We start from the raw sequence: 7,883 nt of genomic DNA on the forward strand, positions 1-7,883 counted from the left end.
TCTTTTATCGCTCTGCTGTGTTGGTTTGGGGTTCGGCAAAGAAATGGCCCAGCACCCAGGTTTGAGGCGTTGCGTGCCAGGGGAAAGGAAAGCGATTCGAAAAACAAGCTCGAATGGCGATGGCTCTTGACCAAACCCATTTTGATCTTTGCACTAGGGGCTGTATTTCCACTGGGACCTAAAACGCCTGTTTGGTTCTTATTAGATATTTGGAATAAAATCTATGAATGAACGGTAGAGATCACCGTCCCAGCCGCCTCGTTTTGCAGGTTAGGAAACTGAGACCCAGGGAGATGTGAATTGTCCAGCTCGAGGTCACACGGCCCCCTAGCAGAGGCTCCGCTCTGCAGCTCAAGTAGGGATCCACCGAAGAGTTTTCTCCCTTCCCCAACTCCCCCACCTCCTAGCTTTCCTCTAAACACTAGATGCAGAAATGGTTTAAACAGGCTGAGGGGGCTCCACCTAACACTGCCGGTGTCCAGACACTGCCTCAACCAGAACTGTCGGTTCTTTATTCTAATCCCACTCCCCCGCCAACCTCCCACACCACCCCCCGCCCCGCCGTCCCTCCTGGTATGGGCTTGAGAAATTTCGCTCCTTACAAGCAAAGAAAGACAGTGCCCTCTGAAGTCCTTTGTTAGCATTAACTCGTCAGCCTCACCGTGAGCCTTTACAAATCTGTTTCATATTTTAATTTGTGATGCAGACTCTCAGGCCCAGACTGTTAACAAAGCCAGAGACAGCTGGATCAATTCACGGTGAGAATCACGTGCAGCGATTCTGGGGCTGCCAGGTGAAGAGAGGAGCCCGGCAAGCCGATCCTGTTCCTGAAGGAGGTGTGGATAAAATGAGCCAAGACCGAACGTAGAGCATCGCTGTAGATACCAGAGGTGGATGCTGAAAAGAAGGGAGGTGGAAATGTGGAGCTAGCGCACATCTGTCTTTTTTAAAAACCTGTTTCTGTAGCCTGTGGCAAGGTGTGGAGGCAGCCTCGAAGGCACCTCCTAGAAGTGCTTTGTCCATGTTGTCGGCTCAAAGTAAGTCCGTTGCTTTGGAAGACCAGACGTGAATGTCTTCCTCTGGGAAAAAATGTTATGTTTAAACAAAGAGGTTAACACTTTCTCTCACTAAGGAGAAGTATTTCTTTCTTACTTTAGTCACTTAGCAAATCTTCATGGAACTGTAGGTAGATGATCCTGCCGAGAAATAAAACATGTGGGGGCGCCTGGGTGGCTCAGTCGTTAGGCGTCTGCCTTTGGCTCAGGTCATGATCCCAGGGTCCTGGGATGGAGCCTCGCATCCCCACATCGGGCTCCCTGCTCAGCGGGAAGCCTGCTTCTCCCTCTCCCTCTCCCCCTGCTTGTGTTCCCTCTCTCGCTGTGTCTCTCTCTGTCGAAAAAAATAAATAAAATCTTAAAAAAAGATAAAACATGTGCACAGCTCGGTTGGTTGACTAGGGATTTTGTCACAGAAAGCCACTGAGTTAGGAACAGGCAAGGCAGTCTGTTTCTGTTGCGTCTTCACCACCTGGTAACTGCAGTGTCCTTAACCATGGGGACAGCAACATTTGTTTCTCCTTGCCGGGGACTCTGCTAAGCAGGCAGGGGGATCCTCGACATTGGCTCATCATCCTCGGATGTCATTTCCCTGCTCCTTTCTACCTAATGTTGCCATCTTTCTGGGCTTCAAGAAAAGAGAAGGAAAAAACGTCGTAGCTTTGGGAAATCTTGAACCGTATTCAGTGACCATAGGCATTTGCTTTATCTGCCTCAGGGAGATAAGCAACATGAGGCAGAGGAAAGAAATTAGCTTCTGGAGGGTATAAAAGTGGAAAACATTTTCCTACTGAGAGATAGAGGAACTAAACTTGCATTTTGGGGAAAATGTGTGTGCTTTCAATGACCTCCTGCAAACCACACTGGTTTGCTTTAACCAATGTCTGACAAGCTTTCAGGCCTCTGTGCCCTAATGTTTATTTTACAGCTGAAAATGATTTGCAAGTTAGCATATTTCTGACCACAGCAACTCAAACTGTTATTACCCCAGCATCTCTCAGCCAAGCCTAAAGGTAATTCTTATCACTCTCCTCACAGGATGAGAAGGTGAGCAAGTCGTGGATGTGTACAGGAAGAACTCTCTAGACAGGCCTGTGATCCAACTGGACAAGCGTACACATAGTCGATGTCTGAGTCATAAACAAGTCAGGGAATGCTGTGGGTCTGTGTCGTACAGTGACCACCACCCTCCTCAAGATGTTAGCCCATTCCCATAGGCCCCCAGGAGCTGGTCTTCACCTCTGCCTTGTGACACCAAACCAAGGTCTCATTTTTAATGCTATTAAGAAGCTGTGCCCAAGGCTTTGGCCTTGTTATCTCCCTTAACAACGTTATTTTGTTAGGCTGCAAAATAAGCAGCATGGGGTTAAATGTATTAGCTGCCTTCAAACCTAATTTATCTTCATTCCTTCCTAATTTACACTCGGGCTGAATTAATGAGAATGATTTAATTAACACAGTGCGACCGTGGTACCAGGGACAAGACAGCTCGGGGGATTAGACCAAACAGTGGGCTAAGCAGCTGCCATCCTGCCTCCTGTGGTTCCCCCAAAGCCCCACCCGAATTTCAGACATGTTCCCTGCCAGGCTTCCAAGGGTCTTCTTTGTTCTTTGATCCACTTCCTGAATCTGTGTGAGGAAAATGGCACTGCTTTCCTTCCTCGCCTTATTTCTAAGAGGGGCTTCCGGGCTGTGGTCTGCAGAATCAGGGTGGCAGAGGGGCCCAGCGCTCACTAGAGAGGTATGCTCTTCCTCCCCCAGTGTCAAATTTGTGCTGCGAGATGGGACACTGAGCCAGGGCCGGGAAGCCCCTGGCTGCACTTGTCTTGGGATCAACACCTGTGGAAGGAAAGGGAGGGAAGCAGGATGGGCAAAGGGAGCTCAGCTGGGATGTGGTCTCAGCTGAGGCCTCGGATGGCCCCCACAGGGAGCCCTGGAGTGGAAGTGAGACTGCAGAGTTGTCCGCAGTCAAAGCGAGAAGGCCAGGTTTTTTGAGGCTGCATCAACCAGGTGCTGAGTCCAGGCTACCCAGGAAAGGGACCAGGGCTTGATCAAGGCGGCACTCTTCCACAGAGTTCTCAGTTTGGAAGAGGGCAGGTGGCTGAGCGCCTTCTGCAGCCAGCACCCCAGCCGCTGAGGGAAGAAGTCCTTCGGTCTCGCAGGAGGAGTTGAGGGACTCAGCTCAGGGCCCATGTCAACACCTCCCCTTAAGAGAGATGCAAACCTAGAGAAATGAGACCTCAGCTCTTACTTTCAAAAAGGGGATTTTTTAAAATCCGGCTATTTATTAAAAAGACAAGGAAAAATAAAGAGTTAAGACAGTCAGTATGAGAAGCTATCAGCGTTGTATACGTCAGTTGTTTTTCTCCAGGAACAAACAAGAAGTCTGAACTGATAGTTTCCTAAATTTTGATTTGCTGCCTTCTGCATTTATGTCTTTTCATGGTATTCGTGTTAAACATTTGTTATGATAAACCTTGAGAATATTCCTAAAATTGTATCCAAATTGACATGCTCATATTTTAAAATTTCAGTTGCTTCCTACATCCGTTATATGTGTTTTGTGTATTTTGTGAGTTACAAAATTACTTTTTAATTTCCAATTCTAGTTGTTCGTGGCTGATCTATACAGAATCAATGGGCTTTTGTATTATGACTTTTTTTTTAAAGATCTAGTTATTTATCTGAGTTTCCACGTGTGCACGTGGGGGGAGGGGGCAGAAGGAGAGAAGCTCTAGCAGCAGCCTCCACGCTGAGTGGGGCCTTCATCCCACGACCCTGAGATCATGACCTGAGCCCAAACCAAGAGTCGGTCACTCAACCGACTGAGCCCCCCAGGTGCCCCTGTATTATGACTTTTAATAGAAAGTCGTGCGTGAACGTGAATTTGTGTCCTTTCAGAGCTGAGCCGGCCATCCTGTTGAACTCCATTCAGAGTTGTTACAGCTGGGAAATTCACTCTTCCTTTGAGACTCTGTCCATCCCCTCATAGGGCCCCAGGTGACATTGCAGGGGGTAGACAGTTTATTGATTGCTCACAGGACTGCAGAGGGATCCATCTGAGTCACTTTTCCTTGGTGTTAGTCTATGAAGTCTGGCCGTTAGTGAATCGAGCAACCAGGGCCACGAGCACTATTTCTACTCTGGGGCTCTTCAGCACAGTGATCTTCACGGTGATAGATTTTAGGGTCAGAATTTTAAAGCAGCATTTTATTATTTCTTTTCTCTGATTATAAAAACAGTACGTGGTAGAAATTGGGGGAAAAAACAGAAAGGTAAAAGAAAATTAACCGTAAACCCGCCATTTAGAGGTAATAACATTTAGCATATCGGTTCCAGTCTTTCTATATCCACATAGTATCTGATTTTTAGCAGTTAAATGCTTAAGGGCAGGGACTAGAATCAAGCTGGAATTTCTGCTTCTACAGGTACTAGCTGGGTGTTTGAGGGACAAGTATTGTATCTTGGTGCCTTAGTTTCCCGGTTTGCCAAGTGAGGTCAGATGAGCACCTGGCTCGGAGCATTGTTTTGCTGATTAAATAAACTAGCATATGTAAAGCACACAGAACGGTGCCCGGCTTGTGGTGAGTACTGCGTAAAGCCTGCCTTTCTGATTCCTTCCTAAGCTGTTTAAGGAGAACGGTATTCCTACAACCCTATAGCTCTGTCCTCTTAACCCTCCTAAGTAAAAGTACCTTGAATCTGTATCAAAGTTCCTATTTCTACATTTGCCCAGTGGCAGTGGCTTAAGGGACACTTCCTGTCTTGAATGAAATTACAGACTCTCTTTGAAGTCAGTATTTGAGGCTCTGCTCTTCCTGCATACCTAGGAACCTGACAGCTCATGCAATAAAACTCAAATTCATGGGATTTGCCTTTGTGCCTCCTTCCATCTCTTACTGATACCGTCTTCATGCTTTATGCTGGGGCTGTCGGTCTGCAGTTGATGATGGAGAAACAATTCTTTACTCTCCACTACCTTAAGAAACTAAGCTGCTGCAGAGGGAAGAGTATTGAAGAAGTCACACATTTTAAAAAGAAGCAGCTAGCTATATTTAGAAGAAGGTAGCCTGGCCAACACAGAGCGTGGATGGAATAGAGGCTCCTCCTTTTTCCTGCCCTGAAGGTCCTTTGGTGTGTACTTGGTCAAGGCTCTTTCATATATATCAGAATCACACCAGGCTCTGTGGGGGGTGGTTTTTACAACCCAGGGGCATCTTAAACCACTCCCCACCCCCCTATCTTCCATAATCTTTGATTGCCTCAAGGCTCTTGGATCTAAACTCTTAATTTGTTCTAAGTAATTACATTAAAGAATTGACCGTTGTTCCAAGCAGTGAAAATGAGGGTTTTGTTTGGCCTATATGCCTTGCTTCCAGGGCGAGATGCCAAGTCCCTGAGCATGCCTGGATATGAAGAAGGGACCTTTGTGGTCCAAGAGTTTGTACCTTCAAATGAATATTAAAAGGATTTTATGGCCCTCTGTAAGCACAGACTTTACCCACTGCGTAGAGTTCAGCTGGGACAGGAGTCTGGAAGGAAAAAACACAAAAACAAAAACAAGAAGCCGCAAGTTAACATCACCGGTATGAAGAGAGAATGGAAACAGAGAAAGGCTGTTGAGCAAGCTGTCTTAAAGTTCCCACAACGGTTTCTCATGATTTTGAAAATATAGCACGAGCGAGGATATAAACTCACATACACACGTGTACGCAAATTTCCTTTAGCCTCATGAATAATTGTGAAAAGCATTCACTATCAAATCCCAAATAAAGTTGAAAGACTTGCTATTCCCTTATTTGAGGATACCTGAAAGTATTTCAATATCAGGAGGAAATGGTAACATTTAAAAAAAAATCATGTACATTCAAATACTTACAAATCAGTTTTCACACCCACAATTATCCTCAGAAGGTAGTGGTTTCATTGAGCCAATCAGTCATTCACCCAGCAAATATTGATTTACAGGCATCGTATTAATACTTGGTGCTGCAGATATTCTCCAATTCCACTAGATTTTTTCAGCCCTACCCTGTGACTTTACACTGTTGTAGGTTTGGCTTGCCATCAGCATACTTGTATTTGCATTTCGAATATCTCTCGTTCCAACTCTGAAGCCATGGAAAGAAATGACATATAGGGAAACTTGAGAGGGGTAGGGGGGGAAAGAACATAAACATAGGCCAAAGCAGAGTTCAGTTTCTGTCACCCTTATTAGACTGCTAGTCTGGAAGAGAACCACGAGAATGCAGACACCCCTGGGTTGTGAAATGGTCTTCTTCAAGTGCCATTTTTCACCCAAGGATTATAAATAAAGCCATTATTGCCTCATTAAAAACTGGCCTGTTAAAAATGGTGAAGGGGCTCATAATGGCATTCGCCAAGAAAGGAAAAGGCAAACCTCATAGGCAGAAGTAGGGGGTGAGTGTCAACTTTGCGTCCACCAAAGACTTCTGTTTTCAGGAGATTATGAGTTTTGCCACAGTAGGAGGAAACATCCCAGAGCTCCCCCAAACTGCACAACTGCTTCTATGTCTTTTTCAATTTCTTCTGTCTTTTCTGGGTCACTTATGGTGCCAAAAATGAGCAGGAACGCCAAATTGCGCCCTAATTTTTCAGACAGTGGTTTCAGAAAGTTGAAACCTTGATCAAAGAATGCATTTCTCTGCTGCACTTGTGCATTTTTTTAAAATCCCATACACAACTGTGCGTGATTTCAAAAATTTTTAGTTTGTCAAGTACCAAGTTTTTGTATATGTCCTGCTACAGACAAAAGGTTGTTTTGTTTTTTTTATTTCCCTGCTAGGTACCTAAGAGATGAAATTGCCCCCCCAAAAAAGCCAGGAATGAGACGCTGTAGCACAGGACACAGACGCACCGCCCTGCAAACCACAGTACAGAATTTGGGTAAAGCAACAGTGCCCTCTTCTGGCTACAGTGAAGAACTAATTACAGAAGAGTGACAAAATCTAAGGTGAATAAATCCTGGAGATCTACTGTACACATAGTAGCAGTAGTTAACACCACTGGATTGTGTTGTGCCAAGAGGGTAGGTCTTATGTTAAGTGTTATCATCACAATAATAATAAATAAAGAAGGTGGGAAGAAACTTTTGGTGATGGCTGTGTTTATGGCCCAGATGTGATGATGTTTCCACCGATGTATAATCATCCCCAGACTCATCAGCTGTATGCATTAAATACGTACAACTTTTTGTATGTCAATCACACTTCAATAGAATGGGTTGGTTTTTTTTAAGTAAGAAGGTGTTTTTTTTAAAGACCCAACATATCGAAAAAGAAAAGGTGAACACGGTGTGGAAGCTCCTTGTGGAAAGTTTTGTGCAGCTACATAGCCATAAAGGTTATGCCTGAAATGAGCAATGCCAAGTGTAATGCGAGGTCTGGCCAGTCCACAACAATGTGATGGTACTCCCGTGCCCTACAGACGGGCAAGCCAAGGGCACCACGGAGCCATCTGTCTCCTCAGCACAGGCTGGGCAATTCCAGTGCCACTCCCCCTTCTGCATACGATACTAATAGAAGTTGTCCTCAAGGCTGCTGGACAGGGACCCATATGTCCACTGGGCTAGTCTTGGAGCTAATAAGAATGACGAGAAACTCTCACATTTATTTAGTCTTATCAGATGCTACGTACTACATACCCATCTCATTTAATCCCCACAGCAACCCTAGAAGCCTGAAGGTCTCATGGTTGAAGCCAGAACCCAAAGTGGTTTTTACCCCACCAGAGTTGAGTTCCTAACCACTGACCTACACTGCCTCCTCTAGTTTCCTGATTAACTGGGGCCTCTGCTTTTCTGTCCCC

Source organism: Zalophus californianus, chromosome 5 (genome assembly GCF_009762305.2).
Source record: "Zalophus californianus isolate mZalCal1 chromosome 5, mZalCal1.pri.v2, whole genome shotgun sequence".
NCBI classification, from domain to species: domain Eukaryota; kingdom Metazoa; phylum Chordata; class Mammalia; order Carnivora; family Otariidae; genus Zalophus; species Zalophus californianus.